Below are 20,072 nucleotides of genomic sequence, written 5' to 3'. Positions count from 1 at the left end.
CATCGGATCCAGGCCGTATCCGGATCTGAAGGACCTGCGCCTGGACACGACGACAACGCAGTCCTGAAGTGTCCACTAGTCTCACCACTGTGAAGGCCTCCTTCCGTTCCCTTTACCTCTGTACAGATAAAACGTTGTCGGGATAATTCCGATTCACGTGGCTTTGCGGAAGCGATAACCTCTGTATTATACATTTTTCAAGGCTTGTGCCTTGTTCCATGGTTTGCGTTCTCGAGCCACCAGGAACTGTTTTGTGCAAATTCGCGGCCGGATCGCATAAAGGGTTTTCTGTTAGAACGGTGTCGTGTGAGCGGCCCCTAAGTTAATATTTAATGATCGATGCGACGGAAGTGAATCAATCAAATCTAACTTTAGCTAGACAATAACTTTATTCTACAGCTGCTGTAATGCCAAAAGAATCTGTTACTTTAATTTCCTATTATCACTGTAAAGCTGCTTTGAAACAATCTATATTGTTAAAAGCGCTATATAAATATGGTGACTTGACTTGCATTTATAAAATAAAGAAAACAAACTTTCTTTGTCTCTGTGAACTTTTTTCTGGAGCGCTTCACAAAAACTAAACAAAACTCAGCGAATACTCGTTACAAAGACATTAACATGATATCTATAGAAAAATGTAAGTGTCTACTTTTAAATTATTTAAAACAAAATTAACAAATATTCTCGGTTTATGTAATCTGCATAAAAGAGATGTCCAGTCGTTCTTGTGTTAGATCATTACTGCTAATGTGAACACGCATGTTGTTGTTATGGTATTGATCTGAGGCGATCCATGCAAACAGAGTCAACGCTAGGGGTGGAAGGATCGCAGTTGATCCGTGATCCGTACGGACCAGGCCCCACGGTTCGCCACGCATGTGATTTGCAGATTAACTTCTAAATTTAACCATCAGAGTGAAAGTTCTTAAATTGGATGCGTTTTGTCTTGCCAATTGTCAAAAGAGAGAGGCTGTTTCAGCACACAAACAACTAATTGATTCCTCTTTCACGTTTCCTTCCCCTTGGACGGACACAACCTCAAAATTGTGTCAAAATACCCGTCTCGGTATTCTCTCGTTTATGTCATCAGTGAACAGTTGAGATAGAAACTGGATGTTTGTCCGTTTTTTTCCGTCCGTGCAGTCGGCCTTAAAGTGACAGGAGACACCTAATATTCCTACTGTTGTCTGTGTCATTAATGTTAATAAAATGACAAAATACAGCTTTAACAAAGATAAAACTATATTTAATTTTTACAAAGTCATTTTACATTTAGGCTTAATTATTAATTTCTGTACCTAAATACTACTGTTATACCTTGTAAAATTGTTTAGTATTAATCTCTGCTTGTAATTTGTGTATTTGATCTTATTTTATTACTGACTGTTCACTTGTTTTTAATAATGTTTGAACTTTAAAAATCTACTAGCCTAACTGATAATGTAGTATCGAGGAACTTCAAGTGAGGTTTAAGTAATAAGTGAAAAGCAAAGTTACCCCCCCCCCCCATCCATAGATATTTATATTTTTATTATTATTATTTCTTTTTTTGCCGTTTCGAAAAATTATGCAATCTGTGGCTCAAAAAATTTAAATGATCGAGATTTTTGTGATCCGTTCCACCACTAGTCAACGCCCACATCAACTCAACAAGATGTATCAAGTTTCATCAAATTAATTTACTGTAAATCGTTTTGGGACGTGGTGAGTAATACTCAATTGTTCATTTTTGGGAGCGACTTAGTTATTTATTCTTATTTACGTTAAGAAACATACTATTTGTTTTACATAAACATGAACATAATGACTAGCTATGACCAGGGCCATCCATAAGGGGGTATCAAGGGGAACGTTTTCTGGGGCCCAGCCGCTAGGGGGGGCCCATGCAGTCCAGCAATAATTATGTTCATCCTAAATATCAGGTTACCATATTTTATGTTGGACCAAAAAAGCACCATTAATTGTTGAAAATGCATTTTATTTAATGCTGCTTGAGTAAAATGTAGCCAGTGTCATAATGAAACACCCCTCTCCTGAAAATGGTCTGAGTAGGCAATTTTTTTTTTTAACGTAACGTCAAAACCGCCAGTGCTTCGCGCCAGTTTGCGGTCAGCAGAAAAATGACGAGAACAAAATAATTAACTTAATATTGTAGTACATTTAGTTGGTATGCCAGGGCCAGCTAATAAATCCGGGTGCCAGAAGAGAAAGGAGAAGAAGAAGAGGGAGCTGGCAAGGGCTTTAGACCCAAACAAAATTCCACTGACCAACTTTTTTCAGTCAGCTCAGAAACCTGTCAGTGCTCCCAGTCAGGCTAACGATAGCCAGGAGGCTATTAGCGACAGAGCCACCACCAATTGCGAAGATGTTCTGCATTTAACCAGAGGTGGGTAGTAACAAAGTACATTTAACATTACTTCGTTACATTTACTTGAGTATTTTTTGGGGAAAAATTTTACTTTTAAGAGTACATTTTAATGTGGGTACTTTTACTTTAACTCAAGTACATTTCTAATAAATAAAAAACCTTTTACTTCGTTACGTTGGGTGACATTCCTCTCGTTACTTTATTTTAATGCAATACATGTTGTTAAATGCGTTTATTCCAAGCGAGCTGTATTTTTTTTTTCTGGGCATGAGCGACTCTCAATTCACAAATGAATCACTCTTTTGAGTCGATTCTGTTCAAAGACGTCATCAAACAAGTTGGCAGATCTGTCTAAATCGGTTCGCGAATCAGTTTGAATGATCTGTTCAGTTTCCTGCACGCACTGAATCGTCTGAAGCGCTTTCAATTCACACTCGACTCGAAGTCGTCTAACAGGAAGATTTGAGAACATGCGTTGGATAAATTGGCTGTGGACCAACAGACAGTACAGTCAAGTGAGAGCAAATCTTCAAATGCATCACATTTTTTGCCAGCGTCAGCGATGAAGATCTTTATTAATTGAACAAGCTGTATGTGAATTAATGATTCCACAGGACGATACAATCGATTTCATTCCATTCAGGTAATACATTTTACAACCAAACTGAGTATTACGCCACGATAGCACTACTACAAAGTTTGACATCATTGTTTTTTTGGACATATTAATTTATACATTAAATAAGCTACCACTGTTCACAGTTTATGAACCTGCCATCACGCGGTAGTTTGTGTGTATTGCGCAGTGGCGTGCAAACTCGTTTCGGAAACGAACGCCTTCGCCTGCCTTAGACACAGTTAACCAGTTTAAACATCCTTGCAGAAATATACATTTGATTATATTATAGAGAACAGACAGAAGTAGATCCGTCTATGTGCATTTGATCATTCTTTGTGTTCAGATGTTCAGTAGCGGTCATGAGCGTCAGCACATGTGAAGAGTTTTAACTATTTCTTCTCTGTGTCAATTACATGCCTTTGAATGTAAAACTCTGAAGATCCTTTTTATCGACATTGTCTCATAATCCAAATGTAGTTGTATAAGTTACTATTATACAAACCAAAGGACAGGCAATGCTTTTTGGGCTACAGGTGGCAGAAATAATGCATGTCTCTTCTGTTTTTGTTGCAAAGACAGCCTATCTAATTATGATAATAATAGTCATTTAAATTAATGTATTCATGAAAAAAATATTTAGGCCTATATGATCTGAAGTAACTAGCTACTTGAGTAGTTTTTTCATTGGATACTTTTTTACTTTTACTCAAGTAACTATTAAGATTATTACTTTTACTTAGAGTAAATGTTTCTATAAACACTTAACTTCTATCTGTATTTAACCCGACACCAGGATTTGAACCCACGGCAACAACTGTGGGGAGTACGGATAAGGATGTTGCGTCTACTTCTATGGATTCAGAACCAAGAACACAGGCTGGACATGAAGGGGAAACCTGTGAGAGCGGCACCGATCCCGGGAGCTACACCGATCCAGGAAAATGGCCCGAAAGACTTAATGTAGAGAGAGACAACATTGTTAGAGCACTGGCAGGTGTTGACAGCATTACTTTGTTACAAGGTATGTCAGTAAAAGATTCTGAAGGCAGGCCTTTCCCAGCGTATTTGTCATACTCTAAAGCAGCAAATGGACGTGAGAAAGTGAAAAGAGACTGGCTGTTTATTAGCGAATGTAACAAGTCATTGTACTGTGTTCCATGTGTTCTCTTTTCTGACGAATTTGAAAAGAAGTCTACAAGCGCTCTTAATAGCCGAGAGGGGTTTAGGGCGTCTACAACGAAGTGGCAAAAACTCTACAGTAAATTACCAGAGCATGAAAAAAGCAGCCCACATAAACACTGCTACTGGAAGTGGCGAAATCTACAACATTCCCTGATGCATGGCACAGGAGTTGATGGCCAGTTTCAAAAGGAGTTCCAAACGCAAGTGGAAAAAAACAGGGCTTTGTTGGAGAGATTATTAGATGTAACGCTCTTTTTGGCATCTAGAAATTTAGCTTTCAGAGGGGACACCAGTGAGCTTGATGTTCATAATGGAAATTTTTTAGGGTTACTCGAGCTGATTGCAAAATATGATTCTGTCATGCGAGAGCATCTTGAAAAAGTCAAAGAATATAGACAGAGAGGGGAATGGCTACCAGCGCACTATCTTTCAGGACGCTCGCAGAATGAATTCATTGAACTGTGTGGAAATCACGTTCTCAACAACATTCTCGGGGAAAGACTCCAGTCAATATATTTCTCAATAATTTGTGATGCAACCCCAGATATATCAAATGTTGAGCAGAATGTTCTGCTTCTGAGATACGTGTGTAACGATAATGCACATGGCAAAGGATGGACAATAAACGAACGTTTTATTGAGTTTGTGGATTTTGCAAAAAAGACAGGAAAAGAAATCGCCAGCATGATAGAGGAGTCTCTCCAAAGGCATGAAATCGACCTCACTGATTGCCGTGGACAAGGGTATGATAACGGAAGTAATATGTCGGGAAAAGTTAAGGGTGTTCAAGCCCAAATTATCAAAGTAAATCCTTTGGCCACATTTTCCCCCTGCGCATCGCATACACTGAATCTAGTAGGTGTACATGCTGTCCAGTCATGTAAGGAAATATCAACTTATTTCGGATGTGTCGATCGCCTTTACACACTTTTTAGCGCGAGTCCAGACCGGTGGTCCGTGTTAAAGGAAAAGACGGGATGTTCACTCCACCGACTGAGTGACACACGATGGAGTGCCCGAATTGACGCGGTAAGACCTATTGCTCACCACCTCCCCAGTGTGATTGAAGCAATCGATTGCCTAATATCGTCATGTAAATTATCCAATGAGGCATTATCAGATGCGCGAGGACTGAGAGACTATTTCAGGTCATTTACTGCAGTAGTCATCTGCACTTTCTGGTTAAAAATACTACAACATATCGAAGATAGGAATTTGCTTTTGCAGAGTGGCAGCCTATCTTTGGATCAGGAAGCAGCAAACATTGAAGCTTTACAGCAGGAAATAATTTCTTTGAGAAATAAGTGGGACTTAACCCTTGCTGAAGCTCAAAATATAGCGGATGCAATTGGTATCCCACCTGAGTTCAAAGAAAGCGCCAGCGCATTGAAGAAAGGTCAGATGCACAGGTTACTCCTGATGTAACATTTAGGAATTCTGTGTATTATATTGTAATGGACACTATCATTGCACAGCTGACTTCCAGATTTCAGTCAATCAGAGACATCTGCAATGATTTCAAGATAATACTCAAGTTCCAGCAGTTGAGTGAGGAGGATCTTAAGTCATCTTGTAGACATTTGATAACTAAATATTCCAAGGATCTATCTGAAGATTTGGGAAAACAAATCCTCCATCTGAAAAGGATTTACAGTGTAACATCTCGAAAATGTGCGACCAAATGAGCGAGCGAGCGAGAGTGAGGTCTGCGGTCTTTGCCATTAGTTGGTTTACTTGTTTTTGTGTAGGTAGTGCGTTGTTAAATATGTTTAAATTTAAATAAACTACCTATACAAGTAGTTATGTCTCTTTGTATTAATTTTACACACTACACATTTTGACAGAAATATTCTTATGGCTTGACTACTCCACAGTTTCGTAGACTATTTAGTTCCTCCGGGAATCTCTTTCTTTGAGAAAGTCGGATGATTTCCATTTCGGCCCTTTCCAATTTTTCAAACGAAAGTAAGTCCTTACTAGGTTCAAACTTCTGCATCTCCTAATTAATAATTATCTCTTGTTGATATGGATCTATATCAGAGCCTATAGGTGAGGTCCATTGGCCACTCCTTTTGTGATCGAACGAGAAATGCGGGACCAGAAATCCACGTCTCATTCTTCAAAAGTGAATCCGCCTTCACTCCTCTAGACGCCAGATCTGCTGGATTGCTTGACGAATTCACATACCTCCGTTGTTCTACATCGGAAACCTTCAGGATTTCAGACACTCTATTAGCCACAAAGCACTTAAATCTTGAGGTGCTATTTTGAAGGTATTTGAGTACTGAAGTACTGTCAGTCCAAAAAACAGAGTTCTGAAAGGGCATCTTGAGTTCTTTCATCCAGATTTTGTCAATACGGCTTGCAAGAGTGGCAGCTTTAAGTTCCAGGCAAGGGATTGTAATGGATCTTAATGGTGTAACTCTTGCCTTGCTCACTAAGAGAGTAGAATATGCCTGTTGATCGTCATTATGGAGCAGCAAATAGGATACCACACCATATCCTTGCTAGCTAGCATCGGAAAAATTATGCATTTGAGCAGAAATTACATCTCCAAACCCATCAGGCTTCAAACATCTTCTGACCTCAAAACTCTCCAAGTGATGCAGATCATCCGGCCAGTTCATCCAACGTTGAACATACACTGATGGAATATCATTGTCCCATCCAATTCTCTCCCTAAATAGATCTTGCAGTATCCTCTTGGCAGACAGAATCACAGGTGACAAGAACCCCAGAGGATCATAGATGGAACTAACCACTGAAAGAATTCCTCTCCTGGTAAGAGGTCTATCCTTGACTACCACTGTGAATTGAAAGGCATCTGATTCAGCACACCATTGCACTCCTAATGCTCTTTCAACTGGCAAAGTGTCACAATCAACACTTTTTCTCTCTGTCCTTCTTAGGTACTACACCCAATACAGCACGGCTGTTGCTCGTCCATTTTGTTAAACAAAATCCGCCTTTAGCACACATACTAGTAAGATCCTTGTACAGCTGAACAGCATCTGATTCGGAAGATACGGAAACAAGGCAGTCATCCACAGAAATTATTGAAAACGACATCCATTGTCTAGGGGGTCGAATAGATCCTTTTGATCCATTGCACATTTCCTCAATGCAAAACTCGAGCAACTTGGTGATGATGTAGCCCCAAATAGATGAACCACTATTCTGTATTCCTCCAGACTGCTGTTTACATTACCTTCTGGCCACCACAGAAATCTCCTGAATCCCAAAAAATCCTTCCACTTACAAGTGGACGCGAATTAAAACACACTAAGTGGCGTTTTAGCTCAAGATCATGGGGAAAAATTGCGTCCGATCGCCTATTACCGCCAAAAAAAAATCCACGGTCGAACAGGGATTTGACCCATGCACTCAGCACGTGCTTGCGGTTCACTGAATGTTGACAACAACCGAACCGATTGTAGGTTTTCAACCTATCCTTGTGCATACAGTGCACACGCCAGTACAAATACTGTTGCAAGGCCGAATAAAAGGTGTGTCATCGCAAAGGTTAGCAAGATGGCTAGCAGACATATAGGCACGTGACATCACAACTGTTAAAGACCGAATATTACCTCATTTATTGGGAGATGTAGAGGGCCACCCACACACATGCCAAACCAAACAGGAAGCACAGAGCCCAGTTCATGATCAAGAACTTCCAAATCAGACCCTGGTGTATTGATGGTTCCCGATACTGGCATGATGGCAAATTCCACACAGGATGTGCGGTGTGGACTTCTCACTCTCCCAATTCAGGCCCAAACCAATTGCTAATCAAACTATCTGCAAACACATCTGCGCAAGAAGCTGAACTTATTGCATTAGTCGAAGCAATCAGATCACATCCCGAGCCGCTGTGTGTATACACTGATAGTCGATACGCTTTTGGTGCAGTCCATGATTTTATGGCACAGTGGCAGTTGAGAAAATTCCTCACATCTGCCGGAACGGCGATAAAACATTTTGACATCCAGACTTATCTCATGAAATGGCGTATGTATGACACGCCAATTCGTATTTCCATTTTTGGCGTGCTATCAACACGCATAATCGCTTTTCAGCGTGTTTATCAACGCCTTTGACTTAACGTTATATTACTGGATTATGTATATATAGATATATGACCTACCCCAACCCCGTCCCTAAACCTACCCTTCACTGGGGTTAATACCATTTATGAGTGTTCTCCTACCACCCTAGGAAAAAAAAGATCGCTCCACAGATGTAGATATAGATTTTGCTTCGTTTCGCTCGGACATTTAACGGCGTACACATACACGCGGAATCACTCGGACATTTAATGGCGTAGACATACACGCAAAGGATTTCGGCGTGGACATACACGCGGATAGCTCAAAATGCGTATAGATAACACGCCACTTGACTTGAAAGTGGCGTGTATGTTTACGCAAAGTCATGATGTCATGTTGTGACATCATAATTTCGATTTGGCAAGAGATTAAAAACGTGATTCCACACTCTCTGTCGTCAAAGTGCGCGCGCACATTAGCAAAAATCCAAATGAAAACGAACAAAACAACAACATTGCAGATCAATTAGCTAAATTAGCAGCACAAAAGGAGGATGAATGGAAGCCTGACAGATTGATTGTTCCTGCTGTGAGTGCGATTCAGACTGTTCCTATTGACTTGAAACAGTACCAACAAGAACTGTGGAGTTCTGATGGAGAGCTGACACCGCACCTGCAACAGGACCAATTAGTCAAGGTCACTGAAGGCATGATTTTAAGAGACGATAAATACATCGTTCCAGAAGCCCTGCAGAAACCAGTGATAAAGTTGTACCACGATTATGCACACGTATCAGCTCCCAAAACACAACAGCTGATACAAAAGAACTTTTGATGGCCACAAATGGCATCAGACATTCAAAGATGGTGTGACACATGCATCGTATGTGCTACCATTAATCAAGGTAGGCCTGGCCGTACAAAACTGTGTAGACCAGAGCCACCCAAAGGACCTTGGGAGTTGCTCCAATTGGATTTTATAGGCCCACTACCCAGTGCCAAAGGGGGATATCGTTATTGCCTTGTGATAATTGACAAATTTTCCAAATGGGTTGAAGCGATTCCTACTCTCAATAACAATGCAAACACAGTGGCACGTGTGATAGCGAACCAAATCCTCCCACTCTGGGGGGCACCAATCCAAATTGAATCCGACCAGGGCACACACTTCACAGGTCAGATAATGAAACGCATATGCCAGATGCTAAACATCAAACAAAGATTTCAACTTCGTACAGGCCGCAGAGCTCCGGGATAGTGGAACGCGTTAATCGCACCATAAAAGAAAGCATCTCAAAACAGGTAGCACAACACAAAAACCAATGGATTGATGCACTACCCATGGTTCTAACATTGGCATCAGGTATCAGTCCATTTGAACTCATGACTGGAAGAGTCATGAAGCTGCCCATTGACCCAGAAATTACCCCAGCAGACCTGGGGCCTCTCGTGATTGCAATTCAACAGTCTGTGTTAAAGCAATTACGAGCGAGACTGGAAGTGCTACATGCACATGCTGCTCTGAAACAACAGACTTAATAAATGATGCACAATTCTACCCAAACTCTGAGGTAAAATTCTCAGGAGGAGACATGGTAATGATACTGGTTTTTGTGAAGCAAGGTGCATTCACACCCCGATGGCATGGCCCATATGAAATAAAAGCTGTATGCAACAGCTGTGTGGCCACAACCGTAAAAGGGAAACTGCGATGGTATCACATGTCTCAGTTCAAATCATTTAAAAGTACACAGAATTAATAAATAACTGTCACTGTCTTCTCTTTCTGCCTTCCAGGTCGACTGCAGCGATCCCATGGAGGCCGGATGAAAGGAAAGTGTCCGGGCCCCATGCATCAGACTGGGCCAAAGGGTTTCACTCACACACAACCTGAAATGTGGGAGGTGGGTGTGGAAATTCTCCAAGGGGCCATCCACACCAAAAATTATTCAAAATAATTTGAAAACAGCTATGACACGTAATGAAGCCCCGTTTACTGAAATCACGTGACTTTAGCAGTTTGATACACGCTCCGATTCACTGATTTGAGACAAATGATTCACACTGGTTCCAGAGCTTCGCAAAGCATGTCTCACAGGCACCCATCACTGGTTTAAACCACTCCTCTCTCTCTCTCTATCTCAACACTCTCTCTCTCTCTCTCGACCCTCTCCCTCTTGGTTCCACTTTCAGTCGAAATCCATATACTTTGGTTTTTATTTGTGTTCCTGTTATTTCGACTTAAGTCTACCCCTATTTTATTTTATTTATTTACTTTTGTTTTAGCCTGAATTTTTATATTCAGCTATATCGAGTTAAATTGAAAATTTAATTAAATCAACTGGTTTATTTCCCTTTCCTTTTAGTTTTCTAGAGCTATAAGGACATTCTACCTTTACTTTTACCTTTTCTTAGATATTTAATATCAACATCTTCCCTCTCTCTATAGGATTACAGTAGATCTAGCAACTGTTGTTTCCGTAATGAACTACACAGGTTATTAGTATACTAATTCCTGTCTGTGCTTTACCCCTCCTCACTCCTTAGCACCAAGCTAAGTATGTGAAGTACGGTTAATGTTAAACGCACTGTTGGCCCCAGATAGAACTAGAAAAACTTCCCATTATTCATCACCCAGAAGTGATACCTGTTTAGCTATACCTCCTAGCTAAACTTAAATAGGTAAGACACTCCTTTCTTCCTTTTCCTTTCTGATTTCATTGTATTGTTTTATTTTGGTTTTAATGTGTAACTCTTTTAGTACAAGTGAAAAGAACCATCAGTATTTTGAGTAATAGTTTGATGACATGCAAAAGCCCAGTCATCAGTCGACGCTGCTTAAAGCTGTAAACAAAGATACTCGAAACCTTTTTGTTGTGTTTGCTCACCAACACTAAATCTTATTCAGAATCTTAACACTAAAAACACTGCTCCACATCAGCTATTCACACAGTTAGCTTACCAACTCTGTAGGAACTTGCATTTGCCTTTGCCATTTCTCTTTCGTGTTCCCACAAGTGTGCCCGAAGGCCTCAGACCTCCAGCCCTGTCCATTTACCATTTACCCCCCTGGAGACCCGGCAGAGCAGTGTCAAGGACATCCTTCAGCCCGAAGAAGGCAACGAAAGGCCACGGCAGAGAAAGGAACAGGTAGACGACAATGAAAGCGGACGTCTGACACCCAGCCTGAGCCACCAAGAGCTGACCAGCATTATCCTCTCTTTAGCCCCCGCAGGCCTAAAACAGGAGGTAAATGAACTAATGCTTAGAGCCACAGAGTTCCACAGAGAACCAACCTCAGCGTGAGAAGGCACGGGATAGATGCAAAAACCCTGACAGAGTGGAGCAACTGACGGAGATCACCAGTCTTCAGGAGGCTCTGACAGCTGTCACCTGTCAACAGACATGAAAAGAACTGTTTTACCTAAAGAACTTAAAGAACTGGTTGAACTTAAGGAGAAAGATGCTAAAGCCATTGGCATTCAGCAACTGAAGTTCGAACTTTGACTCAGCAATGCTGCAACATTATCGACAAACTCAGTGTGGTCCAAAAAGAACCGAACCAACAGTCCCACTGCACATGGACCCCACAAGAAAGATGTACCCTGCTGAACTTCACATCAGCAGCGTAAGCTTCTCCAGCCCTGCACAAAGGGGGGGGAGGAGCCAAAGCCCTCTGCTTAACACTTCAACAGCCAGTTTCCTGAGAGCCTCTGCAGCCACAGGAGGACAAACCCTGAAACTGCACATGTAGTGACATCATGAAGATCTCAAGTGAATGGTCAGAAACATCCCTGCATTCCCACCAGAGCTTGCAGGAGACCACGACGTCCCTGCCAACCTACGAGACATTGATTTTCACCTGCAGTCTTCAACCAGCGTGACACACCAAGACAGACTCTATCTGCTTGGGATCATACAGCCCAGAGTGGCGACACTTTCTGGCTTTCGCTGTGGCACTACCAGCAGCTGAAACAAGCCAACATAATAGGATTCTCAGACTTAGAGTCTGATTGCAGACTGCCCCAGACGCTGCCCCAGACACCAAGCAGGGCAGACCTAAAAGTCTTTGTGCTACTACCACAGACTCAGACGAGCTTACCTCGGAGTTGCAACGAACCTGTGATGGAGGAAGAGAAGACACCAGCTTCAACAACCTTTTCCTCCGAAACCAGTTAGTCAACATTTAGGCAGTACGGCCTGCCCCCACGCAATGCACACTCACAAACGGCATGACCTGATGCAGAAGGTCTTTAACACACAAGGCCTCCTCAGAAAGGGTTCCTAAGACCCTATGGACTCTGAATTTCCAAAACCAGAAGGCACACAGCATGACCACAATGCAAGACTCCTCTACAAAGTTCATAGTCAGCATAGGACATACAATTTTTAAAGTAGATGGAAATGTGTGCTCAAAGAGAAGCAAGAGTCTGCATTAGTAAAATTAGAGTTTTACTGATTTAAGAAAAAACAAATCTTGAATGTATGTGTAAGCCTCACATGTCAACAGACTATGCACTGCTCTTTTGAAACATACAGACTTTTGCCACCTGCTAGTTGAATTGGCACTGCTGCACATTAGTTTCCATGACAATGACTTGTTACAGGAAACACTTACTCAAAATAGGGCAGTCGTCACCCTGACGCCAGATTGTAAGCAAACCACCTGAGGTGGTTTAATAATCCACTCTTAACTTTTATTATAGCAAGTAAGTTCTCTTCCTCTACAATCGGCCTAATATAATTATGTAAATGTGTTCATTATATTATTGAAGCCTACAGTTTAGCCTATTGATTAATGTTAAAATGTAGGCTATATGACTGTTTTGATCTGTAATGAAATTAAGCAATTAACACAGTTGAGGACTTAATTTTGTTTTCCCTTTGATGTGAACTGGAGCGTTACGTTCACTGCTATGAGCGGAGGTCAGGGGCGCGAAGAAAACCCCCTCCAATATTTGAATATCAATTTGAAAATCGAATGTTTACCCAACAATGGAATATTCAGGTTCAGCCCTAGTCATTTCCACTTCTAGAAGTATAGTATTGTCCTTGCTATATATTTAAACCATTTGTATGCCACATGTCTATTTTATTGAAAAATATGAAGATTAAATGTGGGTTTCCAATGTTTCTGAAATACCATTTGATGTACATGGGTATACATTTATGCATGTGTGTTGTCATTCATATCTTATGTCTTTCTTTGATGTTCTATAGTTCTCACACGATCCAGAACCCTTACCTTCAAAGAACAAAATTGGAATGAATCCTTCCCTGGTGGACTACACAGATTCTAATGAATCTCGGACTTCAAGCACAAATCATGACCAGTTTAATTAAAGCTGCCAGGTATTTTCTTTTAGCATTTGCATGTATTTGTACAGGAATGGGTACCGAAATATAGTATCAATAAGCTCAGACATTATTGGTTCTGCTTTCAGTACCTATTTTTCCCTTGTCCTTTGGTTTAAATGTTAATTACATATCTTTTCATCACTCTAGACATGGTGTCTGACTTCTGATTTCGAACTAAGCCTCACCCACCAGGACAGAGATTCTATTCCAAGGCTGAGGAGGACCAAAAGCATACAGGTAAGCAACAATGTAGAAAATGGATGTACATACTTAGCATCTTGTACGTAACAGAAAAGTAATGTTTAATCAGTGTGCTGACTTTGACTTTTCTGAAGATGAACAGAAAGGTTGAGTTTGCTTCAGATGAGCTTTTTGACCTCACCTCAGACAGCAGGAGTAGTGAGGATTTATCTGAAGGTACAGACACAAGCGAAGTCATTCAACCAGTCAATCAGAAAGCGAGCATGCTTAGATTCCCAATCCTAGGGAAGTATGCTGACATATGAGAACTGAACGATGTGTCTTCAAAGTAAAAGGCGATGTTCAAGCAGTTCAAGACGTGCATCCTACCCTACAACACAAGCAAGTAGTGGTCAATCAACAAAACGGAGTGGAGGGGGAGACCCTGAATCTGTATTACAGAATACAACACCTGATCTGGAGAAAGATCTTCCTGACAGTGCCTCTTCCCTCCACTCCATACAGAAGAAGAAGTAGCTGATGATTCACTTTCCATACCTGCTGTCTGTAAAAAGGAGAATGGGTCAAGAATGTACAACAAAAAGCAATACTGTTTGTACTGTAGGGTGGGATTCGTAAAAATGGAAAGGCATTTGGAGCGTGCTCATAAAGCAGAGGTTGCACAGACTCTGTCCTTTCCAAAAGGCTCAAAAGAAAGACAAATGCATATGGAATATTTGAGAAACAGGGGCAACTTTGCAGACAATGTGGATGTATTAAATGCTGGTGTTGGAAATCTTGTTCCTCGCAAGCAACCAAGGAAGGATTGTCAAGCACAGAATTTCCTGCATTGCATAGATTGTCATGGTTTCTTCACAAAGAACGTTCTTTGGCAGCACATGATGATCTGGAAGTTCAAGCCGAGTGTTCCACAAAAACCTGGCAAAACTCGTGTCCAGGCCCTCTGCGCATTTGCTGCACCTCGACCACCTGGTGTCAATGTGGAATTTTGGAAGCTGCTAAACAACATGGTTCAAGATTAAGTTTATTCTGTACTGAAATCGGATGTCTGTATCATGGAGTATGGTGAGCATTTATATAACAGGCTTGTGATATGATGTTGGCAAACATTAATACGTCCGTCAGAAACTGAGAGAGCTAGGAAGGCTTCTGATATGCAAAAAAACACTTCATTAAAGAAAAAACACTTCCTTAAAGACCATTAAAAATCATATCAAACCTGCCAATTTTATGCAAGTTGTGGAATCAGTAAAATCCATGCATACAGGTGCCCAAGTCTAGCTCTCAAAATTGGACACAACTTGACAAAGATTTCAATGCTTCTTGAAAGCCGTGCAAATGTACAGAACGACTACAGTGCTGCAAAAGATGCTCGTACATTCCGCAGAGTGTATGAAACCAGATGGAATGAACTGATATCAGCTGCATCACTGAGAACACTTCAGGAGTCTAAGTGGAATACTCCTCTGTTGCTTCCATTTACAAAAGATGTACAGACTCTCCATTTGTATTTGGATGTGCAACAACAAGATCTTCACAGTAAACTGTCTACAGAGGCGTCCCCCCAGATGTGGGCACAACTGGCAAAGGTCATTTTGGCACAAGTCATTTTGTTCAATCGACGAAGAGCTGGGGAGGTGTCAAAAATGACCCTTTCTGCATATGTATGTCAAAATCCATCAGACCCACATGAAGATGTGAATGAAGCGCTCTCAGATCTAGAGAAGAAACTCTGTCATCATTTCAGCAGGATTGAGATAAGAGGAAAAAGGGGAAGAAAAGTTCCTTTACTTTTGACCCCAGTGATGAAGCAAGGACCGGATCTGCTCGTCAGCACATGGTAGGAATGGGAGAACATATACCTATTTGCAAGACCCATCCGCTTTGATCTGTTACCGTGGGTCTGATTGCCTTCGACACTTTGCCAAGGTCTGTGGTGCAAAAAGTCCTGAAAGTCTCACTTCTACAAAACTACGCAAACAAACAGGAACACTGTCTCGAATTCTCAACCTCAGTCATACAGAGCTGGATCAGTTAGCAGATTTTCTTGGCCATGATGTTAGAGTGCACCGGCAGCTCTATAGACTTCCTGAAGGAACCCTCCAACTTGCAAAAATTAGCAAAGTCCTCATGGCTCTGGATCAGGGACGTATGGCAGAATTCAAGGGCAAAAAACTGGATGACATAAACATTGATCCCGGAGGTACTTATTATTAGGACTGTCAATTAATTAAAATATTTATTGTCCATAGTTAACTCGCGATTATTTGCAGATTAATAGTTTTTTTATCTGTTCTAAATTTACCTTAAAGGGATATTTTTCAACATGACATGTTTTTATGTTTCTGCTTGTCAAGTTGCTAGCAGCTGGTTTAAGAACAAAGATGTGACCTATGACCTATGACGTATGATGGCGGAGCTTTTTTCTGCCTGTGTGTTTAATTGTTGAGAACGCTGTTAATTAAGGGAGGTGTTGCTTTGCAAGCCTTATGTGTTTTAATTAAAATAATGTCTGCTGTTCTTGTACAATGTATAACGTTGTTTATTTAATGAGTAATTCTGCAGCTCATAATTATTTTATGTTCAACTAAATTTTGTATGTTGTATATTGTTGCAGTTAATATGCAGCAAATTAATCTTTGAACAGGGATATAGTGTACTACTGCATTTCTAGTTTGTATTTGCTTAATGATAAGCATTTCGTATAACGCTGCATTTAAGTTATACATAAACTATAATTTAATTTCTTGATTGTGTTTGTTTTATCATATACCTGCTAGGCATGTAATAACTATTTGACATATATAGATAGAGACTACATTTACTGATCTATGTCTGTATCTCTGTTTCAGAACCACACGCATTTAAACCTTTATCTCAATAAAACACCTAACCGGAACATCTTGTCTGCATTCTAATCGATGCCCCATGGTGGCCACAACATTTAAAGACTATTCAAATTATACAGTCCTTTCCAATCAACAAAACATACATGTATACAGCCTTTAAAAGGAATTTGCGTTAATTCGTAATCACGTTAACTTTGAAAGCCTGATTTAATTTTCTTCACATATTTTAACATGAACACTTAATGTCTCATACATGTTTTTCTTTGGTGTAATTGGGAGCGTGTCAGGACTGAATGAATTACATTGTGCTTTCACTAACAGTCACTCTTTCCCCCCCCAACCCTCCACAGAAAATGTGCTCTTGGACAGCGAACATGAGTCAGAGTCAGGTACATATTTTACATATGATCCTAAATCTGACCATGTTTATGTATTAAAGGATAACCACAAATGTCGATTTACTATATGGAAGTCCCAAAACCAGGCTTTTTTTCTCTTAAATATTATGTGCTAATGTCTAGTCCAATATGATACTTTTACCTAGATATTGATTAAATATGTATCTAAAACAATGAAATAACATTTATAGATACTGACTCTGACACACCGTTTTTTCCAGGCTACTTAATCCAAATACTTAAGGTCCTTGTTCAAAAATCTTAATTTGATAAACTGTAATTACTGATGTAATATGAATGATTACCTTTGGGAACGCTATTACTGAAATATACATGTTCAGTTACAATGAAGACATCTCACACCTTGTTGGAACTACAGAAACACTCAGATGCTACAGTTGTGTCTTAGAGTGGAGCTTCCGCCCAAATTGTGAATGTGAATTTTTCACATACATTTTTTCACTTTTGCATCACTAGCAGATTGTGGTGGACAAAACAGAGTTCAGTCAACAAACACAGTACAGTTATGAAAGTGTCAGAGTTTGAATGCTCCATTAAAAAATGCCCAGATTGGCCTTGATACCAATATATTTTGTATCGGCTTGGGCCTTCTCTAATATACTGTTGTATGACTAATACGTCTTAATTGATATTTTCTGCATTTTGTGTTTTTTCTGGTTTTCAGAGTCAGGTTACAACTACTCAGAGGGAAGAGAATGACACAGCAGTGCCAAATGTCAGTCATAGCGATGCTGCACCACAGCATGACACCTCGACAAGCCTTGCATCACAAGTCCCAAAAGAGGGATAAAGGTTAACTTTTTAGATATCTCAAAATTATTTACATTTTGATCAATACGCCCTTTGTCTGTTTCATATCAAACTTTGTTACTGTATCTTAAAGATTGACTGCTAAAAACTGTAATGTTTATGTGCCACACTCTTTGTTATAACTGTTTGTTATTACCAACCTGTACAGGTCGTCAGCCTTTCAAGAGAAGGATGTGGGAGAAAGAGGAGATCCTTGCTGTCGAGAAGCACAATGATGTCCTTCATCACTTCATGCCGTGTTCGGGAAAAAGTGACTGTGATAAGTGCCTTGAACTGGAGAAAGTAGCACTTAAAAACAGAAATTGGCTGGCCATTAAAGGTGCAATGTGTAAAAATTTTGAGTATCTATTAACAGAAATGCAATATGACATCCATAACTATGTGTTCAGTGGTGTATAAAGAACTTAATAAACCGTAATGTTTTTATTACCTTAGAATGAGACATTTATATCTACATAACCGCGGGCACCCCCTTCTATGAAGATCGACATAATTGTGACGTCATGTTTCTACCGTAGCCGAACGCGAACACACAGCGCTACAGAGCGCATTTCGTCACTACCTTGAAAGAGAAGCGGCAGAAAGCTAGAAGCTAGCCATAAACACCGTGAGTAGTGACTTTTCCCTTGTCAGTGGTGTAACATATGTAGTTGGATTGTTTCATGTAACTTAGTTCTTCTCCCTCGCTGTGTTATGGCTTTGCTATGTGGGGATAAATGTGCTGGTTACGTTCGTGAGACAGCTGATTAGTACTCTAATCATTGACCGTAAAACAGTAACGTTACAGGAATCAACAACCCGTCGATCGCGGTCGACAAGTCGACCTTGGAAGCATTTTAAGTCGATCGCAAGAGTTTTCAAAATCAGAGAAAAAGAGCCTATTGTGTGTAATAAATGGTGTCTAGGGGATGCGGAGGCGCGCGCGCTGTTACAATCATGCCATTTTTGCCGCGTGCACCTTTGGGCTCATGCGGACGCGTCGAGTATAAACAAGGCTTTACGCTTTAACCAGCTCAGCCACAGTAACAGCTCATATTAGCCAGCTAAACTTTTACTACCCTGTTAGAAAAAATATATAGTTGCATAGTTTCATGTGGTTCTTCTCCCTCGCTGTATTATGGGTTTGCTATGTGAGGGGAAATGTGCTGGTTACGTTTGTGAGACAATCAGCTGATTACTATTATTATATTATATATTAAGACCCTTGATCCTCACCTGACTATGGCTTTGTAAACTTTATCCATGATGCGGTTTATAATGGACTGTGTGGTACAGAAACAGTGACAATGTTACACACTCTTGGCTTACTCCGGCTATTCTCTGCTGTCTCAGACGACGATATGTTTGTCCCGTTTTAGCCACCGTAGCTTCTTCGAAAGGGAGGGGTGAGCAGTGGGCTGAGCCCTCAGTGCAACTCGCAACCGAACCGCTAGATGTCGCTAAAAATCACACACTGCACCTTTAAGTTCTACATTAAGAATCAAATCACAGCTCTTAAGAACAAAGTTTAAAATGTTTCTGTTGGCACCTGTTATGCTTGTTATGTCACGTTTAAATGATAATGTGTTGTTCATTTAAGACGTCTCAAATATGGAATGTTGGAATTAGATAGGCGGTACCCAGTACTAAGAAACTAAGAAAAGATGTTGCTTGTAAAAAGAGCCTGTAAGCATTTAATGGAGTTAAGATGACTCAATATTCCAGCAGTTGAAATTAAAATTTTGCAGTCAGTCTATTGTTGTTACTATTTGTTGAGATTTTTGTCCTGTAAAATGCTGACCTTAATTGTGACCTTTGTGTTACAAGGCTTCATATTGCACCATTGCTGATCACAAACAAGCTCATATCCTGAAGAAAGGGACTTATTTTCTGACAAAGGGAGTATGGAAACAGTTTACTTCTGTCGCAGTTAGCAACTACACAACAGCATGTTGACTATTAATATAATAATACTCTACTGGCCAACCTTTTCAACCTTATATAATATAATTGTGTAGGTTGTACATTTAAATAACACGAATTTTGCCAGAAATTATGCTCCAGCAAATATCTTGGCACATGACAGTTGAAATTGGCTCTCAAAGTAAGTTTAACCTGAATGTGTGTCAAGTGGTGCCCAGGGCCCGGTTTTTCAAGAGTAATCCATTAGGATTTTGGATAACGGATTGGATCAAATCTTGAAAATGGGTTTTTCAAAAGAAAAAACGGATTACATAAT

At 40.4% G+C, this 20,072-nt stretch overlaps 2 protein-coding genes across 2 annotated transcripts in view; both read left to right on the top strand.

Moving 5' to 3' along the window:
* LOC143718450 (uncharacterized) overlaps nt 1-178 on the top strand; it is a 32,558-nt gene extending 32,380 nt beyond the window's left edge. Inside the window, exon 7 of the mRNA XM_077209508.1 lies at nt 62-178. The gene's annotated coding sequence lies outside the window, so the exon portion shown is untranslated. The remainder of the gene's footprint in view (nt 1-61) is intronic.
* LOC143718332 (uncharacterized) overlaps nt 1-20,072 on the top strand; it is a 249,635-nt gene that overhangs the window by 63,590 nt on the left and 165,973 nt on the right. The gene's annotated exons all lie outside the window — the stretch shown is intronic.

This window comes from Siphateles boraxobius, unplaced genomic scaffold (assembly GCF_051911475.1).
Source record: "Siphateles boraxobius isolate OS27281-9 unplaced genomic scaffold, OSU_SipBor_1 61, whole genome shotgun sequence".
NCBI lineage: Eukaryota > Metazoa > Chordata > Actinopteri > Cypriniformes > Leuciscidae > Siphateles > Siphateles boraxobius.
Note: the sequence above shows the minus strand (reverse complement) of the source record. Positions and strands in the feature narration are given on the sequence as shown.